Source organism: Cherax quadricarinatus, chromosome 34 (assembly GCF_038502225.1).
Source record: "Cherax quadricarinatus isolate ZL_2023a chromosome 34, ASM3850222v1, whole genome shotgun sequence".
NCBI classification, from domain to species: domain Eukaryota; kingdom Metazoa; phylum Arthropoda; class Malacostraca; order Decapoda; family Parastacidae; genus Cherax; species Cherax quadricarinatus.
The window spans coordinates 17,759,888-17,775,833 of NC_091325.1; the positions used below are offsets into that span (position 1 = coordinate 17,759,888).

Here is a 15,946-nt window from a genome sequence, read left to right on the forward strand (position 1 = left end):
TGAAGCTGCCGTTGTTTTGTTTAATTGTATTCGAAACAGCGATCAGTGCTGATTCAAGGCACTTGCGTGTGCGGAAATTAGTTTCTTTTATCACTAATTGGGCGTCTCTGAATTTCATAAGATGATTGGTGGAATTTCGGTGTTGTACACAGGCGTTGTTTAAGTTGTCGTTCCTACATGCGTATATGTGTTCATTGAGGCGGGTGTCGAGGTTTCTTGCTGTTTCACCTACGTAGATCTTGTCACAGCCTCCACAGGGTATAGTGTAGACTCCTGCATTGACTGGTTCGTGGTGCTTGGGTTTTGTCCTGGTTAGATCCTTTATTGAAGTGGTAGAAGCGATGGCGACTCTGGTGTTAGCTTGTGAAAGTACTTTTGAGACGTTTAGTGCAACCTGGCTGTTGGGAAGAATTATAACTTTGTTGGGAGCGGTGTTGATGCGTGGAGAATTGATGATCTGAAGAGCTCTTTTCTTGCAGTCTTTGATGAAAAAAGGAGGAAATTGTAACTCAGTGAATGTTTGGTGAATGTAAGTACATTCCTCGTCAAGAAACTCAGGACTACAAATTCGGTATGCTCTTAGGAAAAACCCGATGATGATGCCTCTTTTGGTCTTGGTATCTTGACTGGAATAGAAGTGTGTGAGATCATTTTTATTGGTGGGTTTCCGATAAACTTGAAATCTTAGGTTGTTGTCTACTTTGTGGATGAGGACGTCGAGGAAAGGTAGCTTGTCATTGGACTCTTCTTCTAGTGTAAACTGAATCGCTGGTTCAACTGCGTTGAGCCTTGCCTGAAGATCCCGTACATCAAAACGTTTTGGAGTTATTACCCAAGACCCATAAACACAATATTCCTCTCAGACCAATCACGTCAGGAATAGGCAGTGCTCCACACAAACTAGCCGGAGTTCTTGCCAAACATCTTTCCTGCCTTCTGGGGACCATCAGCCCCGCTCATCTTAAACACTCAGGCGACCTTCTCAACCGCATCCGTAACCTCTCCATCCGTAACAAGAAACTAAGCAGTTTGGATGTGACTTCCCTCTTCACAAAAGTACCTACCAAAAAAAGCCATCGAGGTTCTACGACGTAAAGTCAACCAGGACCTTAATCTTCCTTTACCTCCCGGAGATTTTGTTGACTTGATTGAACTCTGTGTTAACTTCAACTGTTTTTCCTTCAATAACAAGCTCTACAAACAAACCTACGGCATGGGAATGGGGTCCCCAATAAGTGCCGTCCTAGCCAACTTATACATGGAACACCTAGAGTCCGAACACTTCGTCAACATCATCCCTTCAAGCGTCACTTGGTTACGTTACGTGGACGATGTCCTCGTAATAACTCCAAAACGTTTTGATGTACGGGATCTTCAGGCAAGGCTCAACGCAGTTGAACCAGCGATTCAGTTTACACTAGAAGAAGAGTCCAATGACAAGCTACCTTTCCTCGACGTCCTCATCCACAAAGTAGACAACAACCTAAGATTTCAAGTTTATCGGAAACCCACCAATAAAAATGATCTCACACACTTCTATTCCAGTCAAGATACCAAGACCAAAAGAGGCATCATCATCGGGTTTTTCCTAAGAGCATACCGAATTTGTAGTCCTGAGTTTCTTGACGAGGAATGTACTTACATTCACCAAACATTCACTGAGTTACAATTTCCTCCTTTTTTCATCAAAGACTGCAAGAAAAGAGCTCTTCAGATCATCAATTCTCCACGCATCAACACCGCTCCCAACAAAGTTATAATTCTTCCCAACAGCCAGGTTGCACTAAACGTCTCAAAAGTACTTTCACAAGCTAACACCAGAGTCGCCATCGCTTCTACCACTTCAATAAAGGATCTAACCAGGACAAAACCCAAGCACCACGAACCAGTCAATGCAGGAGTCTACACTATACCCTGTGGAGGCTGTGACAAGATCTACGTAGGTGAAACAGCAAGAAACCTCGACACCCGCCTCAATGAACACATATACGCATGTAGGAACGACAACTTAAACAACGCCTGTGTACAACACCGAAATTCCACCAATCATCTTATGAAATTCAGAGACGCCCAATTAGTGATAAAAGAAACTAATTTCCGCACACGCAAGTGCCTTGAATCAGCACTGATCGCTGTTTCGAATACAATTAAACAAAACAACGGCAGCTTCACCATCTCCGAAGTCTTAGCAAGAATCCTCCTGAAAACAGTAAACCCTGCCATCACATAGTCTCTCCGGTTACACTACACAAAGCACAGAGAGTGAACACTGAAACAAGCTTCCAGTTTATATTTGTCCAACCTATTTTTATGTTACCAAAGTAATAGCATTTTTATATCCTTTTACTCATGTACGAATTAATTGCTCTACCATATTGTATTACTTTTGTCACTACCACTACTACTACTACTACCACTAGTGAACATCGAAATGGTACCTCACTAGTATTCACCTCACTCTGAGCCTTTATATACCCTCTGTGTCCATGTATTGTTTGTAATGGCTTGATAAAGCTCCTGGAGAGCGAAACGTTGCCACAATAAATGTCACATTAGTTGCACTTGTGTCCTTTTACTTTACATATTGTCGGTAATTCTACCAACTTTATTACAATAGGAATCGTTGGTTCTTGCTTTTTTGAAGAGGAGGAAACCGCAGTTACAGTAACATCAGCGCGCTACAAGTTCCTGCATCCAGAACTTCAATGGCGTCGGGTACACGAGAGAAATGTGGTTCCAAACGAATGGTGCCTAATTAAGGTATGTAAATTTCAAAAATGTATTAAAATGTCTTTTATTTGATGTAATTACGATTTGTTTATCTTTAAAATGCGCAAAGTTATTCGGTAGTGAAAAACATGCGTTTTCTCTGCTTCCCTATAAGATAAGATTTCCTTCGGATTTTTAACCCCGGAGGATTAGCCACCCAGGATAACCCAAGAAAGTCAGTGCGTCATCGAGGACTGTCTAACTTATTTCCATTGGGGTCCTTAATCTTGTCCCCCAGGATGCGACCCACACCAGTCGACTAACACCCAGGTACCTATTTGCTGCTAGGTGAACAGGACAATAGGTGTAAGGAAACGTGTCGGAATTTCCACCCGCCGGGAATCGAACCCGGGCCCTCCGTGTGTGAAGCGGGAGCTTTAGCCACCAGACCACCGGGCCAGATACATTTATTCCCTGCTGCTGTGTCTGGTACCGTGCACCATCCTTGAGTTTAGGTTACCAGACTGGGTGGGTCATTGGGCTAATCGGGGGGGAGGGTCATTGGGCTAATCGGGGGGGAGGGTCATTGGGCTTATCCGGGGGGGTCATGGACCTGCTCCGCATGGGTCAGTAGGCCTGTTGCAGTGTTCCTTCTTTCTTATGTTCTTTATATATATATATATATATATATATATATATATATATATATATATATATATATATATATATATATATGTCGTGCCTAATAGGCAGAACTTGCGATCTTGGCTTAAACAGCAACGCTCATCTTGCCATACAGAGCAAGCTAAAATTTGTATATGCAATAATATCGCCCAAATCATTCTGAACCTAAGGAAACAAATATATTTCACTGTGTTTGTTTAGTATTAAATTACTGTAAACAAATCTAAAATATATTGAGTTGGGTTAGGCTAAAATAAATTGTTCTTGTTATAATAAGGTTAGGTAAGTTTTCTAAGATTCTTTTGGTGCAAAATTAAATTTTTTTACATTAACATTAATGAAAAAAAATATATCTTTAAACGTATAAGGGAAAATTTCGGAAAGGACTTAATTTTAAATGATTTCTTGCTAATTGACCAGTTTTACATATTCGGCACGACATATATATATATATATATATATATATATATATATATATATATATATATATATATATGGTGTTTTCCTCAGCTGATTTCTCTCACTAAATGTTGAAAAAAAAAACGTTAAAGTGATAAGATACTGGTGACTGAAGGGTTGTGGTGGGAGATTTCGTTCATAAGACACTGAGAAGTATGGCTGTGGGTTATGCTGATTGCCGTTTCAAGAAATGAGGTTATGGGTTTAAGATATGGGTTAAGACATGGGTTTCAAGACATAGGTGTGCATTTACATTATAAAATTTATATAATATAAATTTGGGAAAATTACATCAAAATATGGGTTTCAAGACATGGGTTTCAAGACATGGGCTTCAAGACATGGGTTCAAGACATGGGTTCAAGACATGGGTTCAAGACATGGGTTCAAGACATGGATTTCAAGACATGGGTTTAGGACATACGTTTCCAGACATGAATTTAAGACATGGGTTTTAAGACGGGTTTAAGACCTGGGTTTCAAATTATTTACGCTGATGGTTCTGTTCACCAATCCACTGGTGCAGCTGGTAGTGCTGCTGTTGTCGTACAGAGTGATGGCTCTCTTAAAGAAATTGGAGCACGCATCAATAATTGGGCCTCTACCCTTCAGACAGAACTGTTTGCCATACTCCTTGCACTGAAATGCATCTATGTATCAAAGATTGACAGTTTAATTGTAACTGATTCTCTGTCATCCATAAATGCTCTCAACTCATTAAGCATAAATTGTGGCATGCTTGTGTCAGCAGCCAGACACAGGTATGATAGGATTGTGGACAGTGGAGTCAGAGTGCACATGCTGTGGATTCCATCTCACATTGGTCTTCAGATGCATGATAGAACTGATAAATTGGCTAAGCTGTATGCTTTCAAAGAGGGAGTAGATTACAATCTTGGCTTGTCAGGTAGTAGTTTGAGAACAATAATACGAAAAGAACTTCAACTGAATTTTATGGACTTAAGGCTCAGGGAGATTGACACCAGTGAGTCCATCTATCATCACTCTATCATGCAGGAGGAGCCACATGTCTATGGTGCATCCAACAAAATAAGCAGACTCTTGGATGTCACTACCGCCCGGCTCCGGCTGGGTTACAAGTATCTTTGGCAGGTTAAATCACCACCACCAGATGTAGACCAAACAAAATGTAAACTTTGCCAGATGGACTATTGTCGCATCCTGCGTCATTATGTACTGGAGTGTGATAAAATTAATGAATTTAGAAACAACTCACTCAGAAATGTTCAAGAAATGGCAAAGTATTTTATCCACAGTGGTATATTGCAGACCATTCTGGAGAAATACCCTGACTTTGCTAGCTGTAAATAAAGCATTACCACATGTGTGCATGTGTGTGTGTGTTTGTGTGTGTGTGTGTGTGTGTGTGTGTGTGTGTGTGTGTGTGTGTGTGTGTGTGTGTGTGTGTGTGTGTGTGTGTGTGTGTGTGTGTGTGTGTGTGCATTCACCTAGTTGAGATTGCAGGGGTCGAGTCCAAGCTCCTGTGTGTTTACCTGGAGTTTACCTGGAGAGAGTTCCGGGGGTCAACGCTCCCGCGGCCTGGTCTGTGACCAGGCCTCCTGGTGGATCAGAGCCTGATCAACCGGGCTGTTGCTGCTGGCTGCACGCAAACCAACGTACGAGCCACAGCCCGGCTGATCAGGAACTGACTTTAGGTGCTTGTCCAGTGCTTGTGTGTGTGTGTGTGTGTGTGTGTGTGTGTGTGTGTGTGTGTGTGTGTGTGTGTGTGTGTGTGTGTGTGTGTGTGTTTGTGTGTGCGTGTGTATGTGTATGAGTGTGTGTGTGTGAGTGGGTGGGTGTGTGTACTCACCTATTTGTACTCACCTATTTGTGGTTGCAGGGGTCGAGTCTTAGCTTCTGGCCCCGCCTCTTCACCGTTTGCTCTTCACCGGTATGAGTGTGTGTGCGTGTGTGTGTATGAGTTTGTGTATGTGTGTGTGTGTGTGTGTTTATGTGTGTATGTGTGTGTGTGTGTGTGTGTGTGTGTGTGTGTGTGTGTGTGTGTGTGTGTGTGTGTGTGTGTGTGTGTGTGTGTGTGTGTGTGTGTGTGTGACTCAACAATCAATATTTGCACCAATAACTCATTACAGTTGTGACCGGGTGTGGAAGTGTGAATTGCTCATTACACTATAATTTGTTCATGATTGTAGCCATGTATAAACGTAAGTAACCATTCTTACAGTATTCATTACCTTTGTAACTTGTGAGTTCATTACCTTGTACCTAGTTCAGCCATCCAAACTTTGGGGCCCAGTCCCTGGACCCATCACGTACCTCTGTAATCTGTAAATACCTTTGTAACTTGTCATGATTGTGACTAGACCTACCCGGAGTTCATTACCTTTGTAATTTGTGAGTTCATTACCTTTGTAAATTGTGAATTCATTACCTCTGTAACTTGCTCAGCTATCAAAACTTTGGAGTCCAGTCCCTGGGCCAATTATATACCTCTGTAATCTTTTGACTACCGCCCACAGGATGGGTATGGGGTGCATAATAAACATATTAAACTAACTAGACCTGGGTTTCAAGACAAGGGTTCGTTCAAGACATGGATTTAAGACATGGGTTTCAAGACATGGATGGATGAGCGTGTGTGTGGGCATATGAGTGGCTGGGTAGGTGAGTTGAGTGGCGTGTGGGTGGGTGAGTGGATGGGTTGGTGCGTGTGTGGGTGGATGGGTGGGTGCGTGTTAGATGTATGTATACAGCGGCAGAGACCTGTTTGTTACACACTGTGAGAAGCAATAAGTACTGCTGGTGGCAGTGACGACACAATATTATAACATAACGGTATACTTAATAACAATGAAAGTGGAAAAAAGAGTCAGTACTTAACATCTCAGAACACTCACGAAATGACTACCTTATTTATATATATATATATATATATATATATATATATATATATATATATATATATATATATATATATATATATATATATATATATATATATATATATATAATCTCGAACAAATACAAGCAATAAACTGCGAGTCGTCAACTCTTATTGGACGGGTTCTGGACGTGGTAGGTTTACTGGGACGAGGCAGCCACCGACTCACTCCACCTTGGTCCTGTACCTGTCAGTATCAGTAGTTCGTTGAAGGTAAGACTCTGGCTCTATTGCAGCTGTCATTATATTGATTATCGGGTGACATTTGTAGTGCATAGATGTGTCCCAGTATTCGTCTTGAAGGTTGGGTATATATTATTTGGCCATATTTCTTATAGATACATTAACTCAAGTCCCTTCAAGTGGTAAAAGGGAGCCGAGATGTTAGGAAAGGCTTTTGATCCAAGGATATAACATTATTCATCCCTTTCCTGGATTAAGTCTAATTACAACTCGTTCGTCGGGAGCTAGTAGACATTTTTATCATTCTTACTATGAATATAATTTGTCACCTACCTGGAGAGAGTTCCGGGGTCAACGCCCCCGCGGCCCGGTCTGTGACCAGGTCTGGTGGATCAGAGCCTGATCAACCAGGCTGTTACTGCTGGCTGCACGCAATCCAACGTACGAGCCACAGCCCGGCTGGTCAGGTACCGACTTTAGGTACTTGCAATTATTTTTTTCACATTGGTATTTTGGAACTAGTAGAACATTATATTTGTGAAAACAAATATTCGCGAAAACTCATTGGAGCTTCTAAATTTAATTAATATTTACCCCTAGGTTATACTGTATAGTATAACCAAGGTTATACTGTATAATATAACCAAGGGGTAAGTATAAAGTAAATTTAGAAGTTCCAATGAGTTTTCGGAAATATTTTAAATTATATATTGGTTCATAGAGCTGTCTTCAAGAAGGCACTGGATAAGCACCTACAGGCTGTGGTTCGTACTTCAGTTTGCGTGTGGCTAACAGTAACAGCCTGTTAGATCAGACCCTGATCTACCACGAGGCCTGGTCTCAGACTGAGCCGCGGGGGCGTCGACCCCCGAAATCCTCTCCAGGTAAACACTCACAAGCGCTTTAGTAATTCCTCACATTATCAGTTCCTTGATGTGAGAAATCACTAAAGCGTTTGGAGATTCACTATTTTTCAGTTTTTTTTTTTTTTTTGTATATTGTGATGTTACCTGTTTACTGTGATCTTATTGCGTATATATATATATATATATATATATATATATATATATATATATATATATATATATATATATATATATATATATATATATATATATATATATATATATATATATATATATATATATATATGTAAAACAACCACTGTGAAAGAGGAGTGAAATTCCAAGCGCTTTCGTGACTACTCACATTGTCAAGGAACTATCATAGTCTTAGTCATTGTTCCTTGACAATGTGAGTAGTCACGAAAACGCTTGGAATTTCACTACTCTTTCACAGTGGTTGTTTCGCATATTTTAAAATCACCTATTTACTGTGATCTTATTGCATATATAAATATATATATATATATATATATATATATATATATATATATATATATATATATATATATATATATATATATATATATATATTTGTGTGTGTGTACTCACCTAATTGTGGTTGCAGGGGTCGAAACTCAGCTCCTGGCCCCGCCTCTTCACTGGATGCTAATAGGTCCTCTCTCTCCATGCTCCATGAGCTTTATCATACCTCATCTTAAAGCTATGTATGGTTCCTGCCTCCACTACCTCACTTGCTAGGCTATTCCACTTCCTGAATACTATATGACTGAAGAAACACTTCCTAACATCCCTTTCACTCATCTGGGTCTTCAACTTCCAGTTGTGACCCCTTGTTTCTGTGTCCCCTCTCTGGAGCATCCTGTCTCTGTCCACCTTGTTTATTCCACGCAGCATTTTGTATGTCGTTATCATGTCTCCCCTAACCCTCCTGTCTTCCAGTGTCGGCAGGCCGATTTCCCTTAACCTTTCCTCGTAAGTCATTCCCCTTAGCTCTGGAACTAACCCTGTTGCAAACCTTTGCACTTTCTCTAATTTCTTTTCTTGATGTGCTTGATAAGTGCGGGTTCCAAACAGGTGCTGTGTGTGTGTGTGTGTGTGTGTGTGTGTGTGTGTGTGTGTGTGTGTGTGTGTGTGTGTGTGTGTGTGCTCACCTAACTGTACTCGCCTAATTGTGGTTGCAGGGGTCGAGACTCAGCTCCTAGCAACGCCTCTTCACTGATCGCTACTAGGTCCTCTCTCTGCTTCCTGGGCTTTGTCATACCTCGTCTTAAAGCTATGTATGGTTCCTGCCTCCACTACATCACTTGCTAGGCTATTCCACTTTCTGACTACTATATGACTGAAGAAATAATTCCTAACATCCCTGTGACTCGTCTGAATCTTCAGCTTCCAGTTGTGATCCCTTGCTTCTGTGTCCCATCTCTGGAACATCCTGTCTCTGTCCACCTTATCTATTCCCCGCAGTATCTTGTATGTTGTTATCATGTCTCCCTTGACCCTTCTGTCCTCCAGTGTCGTCAGTCCGATTTCCCTCACCCTTTCATCGTAGGACATTCCCCTGAGCTCTGGAACTAGCCTTGTTGCAAACTTTGTACTTTCTCTTAAGTTCTTGACGTGCTTGACCAGGTTCCAAACTGGTGCTGCATACTCCACTATGGGCCTAACGTACACAGTGTACAGTGTCTTGAACGATTCCTTATTAAGGTATCGGAATGCTATTCTCAGGTTTGCCAGGCCCCCATATTCTGCAGCAGTTATCTGGTTGATGTGTGCCTCGGGAGACGTGCTCGGTGTTATGGTCACCCCAAGATCTTTCTCCTTGAGTGAGGTCTGTAGTATTTGTCCACCTAGCCTATACTCTGTCTGCAGTCTTCTTTGCCCTTCCCCCCTCTTCATGACTGCATTTGGCAGGGTTGAATTCGAGAAGCCAGTTTCTAGACCACATGTCCAGTCACTTGTTTGCACAGAACTGCTTAATGCCTAAAATGATGTAGTGGAAGTGTCAGCAGTAAAGGTCGAGAACCAAAACCTAGTCATTGTGGTAGTCTACAAGCCTCCGGATGCAACATCCCAGAAATTCCAGGAACAGCTGTTAAAAATTGACCACTGTCTGGAAAATCTTCCAGCTCCTGCACCCAACATCTTGCTCCTGGGGGATTTCAACTTAAGGCACCTAAAATGGAGGAATATAGCAAATAATATTGTTGCAGTAATAACACCAGGAGGCAGCTCTGATGAAAACTCACACTCACACGAGCTTTTAAATCTCTGCACAAAATTCAATTTAAACCAGCAAATAATAGAGCCTACTAGACTGGAGAATACACTAGACCTCATCTTCACTAACAATGATGATCTGATAAGAAATGTCACCATATCTAAAACAATATACTCAGATCACAACATAATTGAGGTTCAGACATGTATGTGTGGAGCCCCAGACCGACATAATGAGACTAGTCACGAGGGAGCATTCACCAAATTCAACTTCAATAACAAAAACATAAAGTGGGACCAAGTAAACCAAGTCCTAACCGATATAAGCTGGAAAGATATACTAAGCAACACAGACCCCAACTTATGCCTAGAACAGATTAACTTGGTGGCACTCGATGTATGCACAAGGCTTATTCCTCTAAGAAAAAGGAGGAGTAGATGTAAAATAGAAAGAGACAGGCGCTCCCTTTACAGGCGACGGAAAAGAATAACAGAGCGGCTAAAAGAGGTCAATATATCTGAAATGCGTAGGGAGACACTGGTCAGAGAAATAGCAAGCATCGAACTTAAGCTAAAGGAATCTTATAGGAGTCAGGAATAGCGGGAAGAACTAAAAGCCATAAATGAAATCGAAAGAAACCCAAAGTATTTCTTCTCCTATGCCAAATCAAAGTCGAGAACAACGTCCAGTATTGGGCCCCTACTTAAACAAGATGGGTCCTACACAGATGACAGCAAGGAAATGAGTGAGCTACTCAAGTTCCAGTATGACTCAGTTTTTAGCAAGCCGCTAACCAGACTGAGAGTCGAAGATCAAAATGAATTTTTTATGAGAGCCACAAAATTTGATTAACACAAGCCTATCCGATGTTATCCTGATGCCAAATGACTTTGAACAGGCGATAAATGACATGCCCATGCACTCTGCCCCAGGGCCAGACTCATGGAACTCCGTGTTCATCAAGAACTGCAAGAAACCCCTATCACAAGCCTTTTCCATCCTATGGAGAGGGAGCATGGACACGGGGGTCGTCCCACAGTTACTAAAAACAACAGACAGCCCCACTCCACAAAGGGGGCAGTAAAGCAACAGCAAAGAACTACAGACCAATAGCACTAACATCCCATATCATAAAAATCTTTGAAAGGGTCCTAAGAAGCAAGATCACCACCCATCTAGAAACCCATCAGTTACACAACCCAGGGAAACATGGGTTTAGAACAGGTTGCTCCTGTCTGTCTCAACTATTGGATCACTATGACAAGGTCCTAAATGCACTAGAAGACAAAAAGAATGCAGATGTAATATATACAGACTTTGCAAAAGCCTTCGACAAGTGTGACCATGGCGTAATAGCACACAAAATGTGTGCTAAAGGAATAACAGGAAAAGTCGGTCGATGGATCTATAATTTCCTCACTAACAGAACACAGAGAGTAGTCGTCAACAGAGTAAAATCCGAGGCAGCTACGGTGAAAAGCTCTGTTCCACAAGGCACAGTACTCGCTCCCATCTTGTTCCTCATCCTCATATCCGACATAGACAAGGATGTCAGCCACAGCACCGTGTCTTCCTTTGCAGATGACACCCGAATCTGCATGACAGTGTCTTCCATTGCAGACACTGCAAGGCTCCAGGCGGACATCAACCAAATCTTTCAGTGGGCTGCAGAAAACAATATGAAGTTCAACGATGAGAAATTTCAATTACTCAGATATGGTAAACACGAGGAAATTAAATCTTCATCAGAGTACAAAACAAATTCTGGCCACAAAATAGAGCGAAACACCAACGTCAAAGATCTGGGAGTGATCATGTCAGAGGATCTCACCTTCAAGGACCATAACATTGTATCAATCGCATCTGCTAGAAAAATGACAGGATGGATAATGAGAACCTTCAAAACTAGGGAGGCCAAGCCCATGATGACACTCTTCAGGTCACTTGTTCTATCTAGGCTGGAATATTGCTGCACACTAACAGCACCTTTCAAGGCAGGTGAAATTGCTGAATTAGAAAATGTACAGAGAACCTTCACGGCACGCATAACGGAGATAAAACACCTCAATTACTGGGAGTGCTTGAGGTTCCTAAACCTGTATTCGCTGGAACGCAGGCAAGAGAGATACATGATTATATACACCTGGAAAATCCTAGAGGGACTAGTACCGAACTTGCACACGAAAATCACTCACTACGAAAGCAAAAGACTTGGCAGACGATGCAACATCCCCCAATGAAAAGCAGGGGTGTCACTAGCACGTTAAGAGACCATACAATAAGTGTCAGGGGCCCGAGACTGTTCAACTGCCTCCCAGCATACATAAGGGGGATTACCAACAGACCCCTGGCAGTCTTCAAGCTGGCACTGGACAAGCACCTAAAGTCGGTTCCTGACCAGCCGGGCTGTGGCTCGTATGTTGGTTTGCGTGCAGCCAGCATCAACAGCCTGGTTGATCAAGCTCTGATCCACCAGGAGGCCTGGTCACAGACCGGGCCGCGGGGGCGTTGACCCCCGGAACTCTCTCCAGGTAAACTCCAGGTGCCCATGTTTCTTTTTAGTCCTGCTTGATCCTCATCTGATTTAATTCTTCTCATCAGCTTCACATCATCTGCAAATAGGGACACTTCAGAGTCTATCCCTTCCATCATGTCATTCACATATATCAAAAATAGCATTGGTCCTAGAACTGACCCCTGTGGGACCCCACTCGTCACAGGCGCACACTGTGATACCTCTTCACATACCATGACTCGTTGTTGCCTGCCTGTCAGGTAGTCTCCTTTCTTAAAAATGGAGACTACATTTGCCGTCTTCCATATCTCAGGTAGTTGCCCAGTTTCAAGGGATGTATTGAAGATTGTGGTTAGGGGCACACACAGCATCTCTGCTCCTTCTCTAAGGACCCATGGGGAGATGCCCGGTCCCATCACCTTTGAGGTATCAAGGTCACTTGGCAGCTTCTGCACCTCCTCCTCCATTGTTCGTATGTCATCCAACACTTGTTAGCATCCCTGATGTTCCCCCTCTGTGCTGTCTTCCCAGAGCCCTTCCTGTCTCTACTGTAAAAACTTCCTTAAATCTCCTGTTTAGCTCCTCACATACCTCCTGATCATTTCTTGTGAGTTCCCCACCTTCTGTCCTCAGTCTGATCACCTGGTCTTTGACTGTTGTCTTCCTCCTGATGTGGCTATACAATAGTTTCGGGTCAGTCATGGCTTTTGATGCTATGTTATGTTCATTCTGTCGCAGGGGCTCCCTCCTTACCTGTGCATACTCGTTCCTGGCTCTGCGACTGATCTCCCTATTTCCATGTGTTCTATGCCTTCTGTACTTTTTCCATTCTCTATTGCACTTAGTTTTTGCCTCCTTACACTGTCGGGTAAACCAGGGGCTCATTCTGGTCTTTCCATTGTTTCTGTTGCCCTTGGGAATAAACCTTTCCTCTGCCTCCTTGCATTTTGTTGTTACGTATTCCATCATTTCATTTACTGACTTTCTTACCAGTTCTCTGTCCCACTGAACCTCCTGCAGGAAGTTCCTCAAACCTATGTAGTCCCCTCTTTTATTGCCTGGCTTTTCCCATTCAACTCCTGTTACCCTCTCCATTTGTAACTCTACTATGTATTAAAAGCACAGAACCACGTGGTCACTAGCTCTTAGGGGAATCTCGTATGTGATGTCCTCAATGTCTGAACTGCCCAGGGTGAACACAAGGTCCAGTCTTGCTGCTTCGTCCTCTTCTCTCACTCTGGTAGTGTCCTTAAGATGTTGGTGCATGAGGTTTTCCAGTACCACATCCATCATCTTGGCTCTCCATGTTTTGGGACCCCGTGTGGCTCCAGGTTTTCTCAGTCAATCTCCCTGTGGTTGAAATTGCCCATAACCAGCAACTTTGCTCTGCTCAAGTGAGCTCTTCTTGCCACCTCAGCAAGTGTGTCTACCATTGCTCTGTTGCTCTCTTCATATTCCTCTCTTGGCCTCCTGCTGTTCTGTGGTGGATTATACATCACTCCAATGACTACCTTGTGCTCCCCAGACTGAAGTGTACCTACTATGTAGTCCCTATCTCCAATCTCGTCTATGCCTCCCATTTTCTTGAATTTCCATCAGTTTTTTTTTTACAAGCAGTGCAACCCCTCCTCCCCCTTTCCCCCTTCTATCTTTCCTCATGATCTGATATCCTAGTGGGAAGATTGCATCTGTTATTGTCTCAGTGAGTTTCGTTTCTGTAACTGCTATGTCTGGGGACTTCTCATTCTTTCTTGCTACTCCTCATATTTATTTGTTAATCCATCCGCATCTGTGTACCAAACCTTCAACTTCTGTTCTAAAACAAACTGTGGTCCTGGTAAACTCCTGGGGAAATATTGGGGTTGGGAGAGCAGGAGCCCTGGCAGGGACCTGTGGGGGGTTGCAGTAAGGGTGGGGCAGAGTTCCCATATAGGGTTGTTGTAGGGGTAGGGTTCATGGTGTGGAGGGTGGGGACAGAGGGATTAGGGTGTGATTGTTGGTTTAGATTGTTCAGTTGCCTTGGGGGTGTCGTGGTTGGGGTCCTTCTGTGGGTGTTCCTGGGGGGCGTGCTTGCCCTTCCACCTGTGCCTGGGTTATGCTTTTCTTTGTCGTTTCCTCCCGTTCCTCCTTTCATTTTTGCACTCTCTTTCAGTATCATCTTTTCCTCCTGTGTTCTGTCTCGATCAAGGTACACACCCTGGAACTCCAGTTTGTCTCTCAGATGTGCTTTCTCCTGCAGGATCATGGTTCGAGTTGATTCTGCCTTGAAAATTACTTTGAGAGGCCGTTCGCTTCTCTTTGCAAACCACCCAATTCTCCGAAAATTTGCCACCTGGGTCACATCACCCTCGCCTATCACCTTCATGATACCTTCAATCGCTTTTTTCTCCTGTTTTCTTTCATCATAGGTTTCCCCTTCGGCTTCCTGGAGCCCATAGACAAAAACTGATCTCTCCCTTTCTTCCTTCCACTGTGTCTCCCATTGCGTCCTCTGAAGTGTTGTAGTTCCTTCCCGTGAAGCATTCCTTCAATCCCTTCCTTAGCTGTGGCCCCTATGCTCATTGGTTTGTCTTTCCTGCTCACCTGTTCCTGGCCCCCACAAGTGTCTGGTAGAGTCCCTGCATATGTCCTAGTTCCTTCAATGTCTTCCGACCTCTCATTTGGTCCTAGTGTGCTCCCTGTCTTTGTCTTGCCCCGTGTGGGTCTGACAGGACCTTTGCATATGATATAGCTTCCTTGCTCCCTCCAGACCCTTTGTCTGTGTCTGATGTAGATATTCCTGATGCTACATCTGTATTTTTTACTCTAGGCTATTTCAGATTTCTCAGCTCCTCTTCTAAGCTCTGTATCTTGGCATGTTGCTCCCACATTCTGCTCTCTGCAGCTAACCTCTCCTCCATCTTCCTTGCAAGCTCGTCTAGCTTCCTTCCCCAGTCTTCCTCCCTTTTTTTTTTTTTTTTGAGCTCTGCCTCCCAATCCTCCCTTCCAGATTCGTCCATTAGACCCGTGGCTCTCATCCTTGTTCTTGGTTGCCCCATTGCACCACAGAACAATTCACCCAAATCAAACCTGTTACTCGAGGATTTAAGAGTGCTTCTAGTTTGACTCTAAATTGTTGCAAATTGTGGTAATTGTGTTCTGGCATTTTTAAATTAATCACAGTATTTACTAGGTCTAACCTGTTTTGCTCCCTATTACCATAGGTCACTAACAAATCAACTGCCTCCAGGTAACTAGTCAATATTTTGGAACCCTTGAATCAGGGCATAAGCATCACTTCTGACCTGCCCTTAGTAAGTTTATTCAGGTATACACAAATACAGTTACATAGATTATCATACATAGCAGCATATGTGTAGAGAACCTAGGATAACCCAAAAGAGTCAGAGTGA

The 15,946-nt window shown here is 43.0% G+C and overlaps 1 protein-coding gene across 1 annotated transcript in view; it reads left to right on the plus strand.

Annotated features, from left to right (window-relative positions):
• Positions 1 to 6,868: 6,868 nt before the first annotated feature.
• Positions 6,869 to 15,946, plus strand: part of LOC128693654 (SET and MYND domain-containing protein 4-like) — a 97,720-nt gene continuing 88,642 nt past the window's right edge. The window contains exon 1 of the mRNA XM_070091203.1: positions 6,869 to 6,985. The gene's annotated coding sequence lies outside the window, so the exon portion shown is untranslated. The remainder of the gene's footprint in view (positions 6,986 to 15,946) is intronic.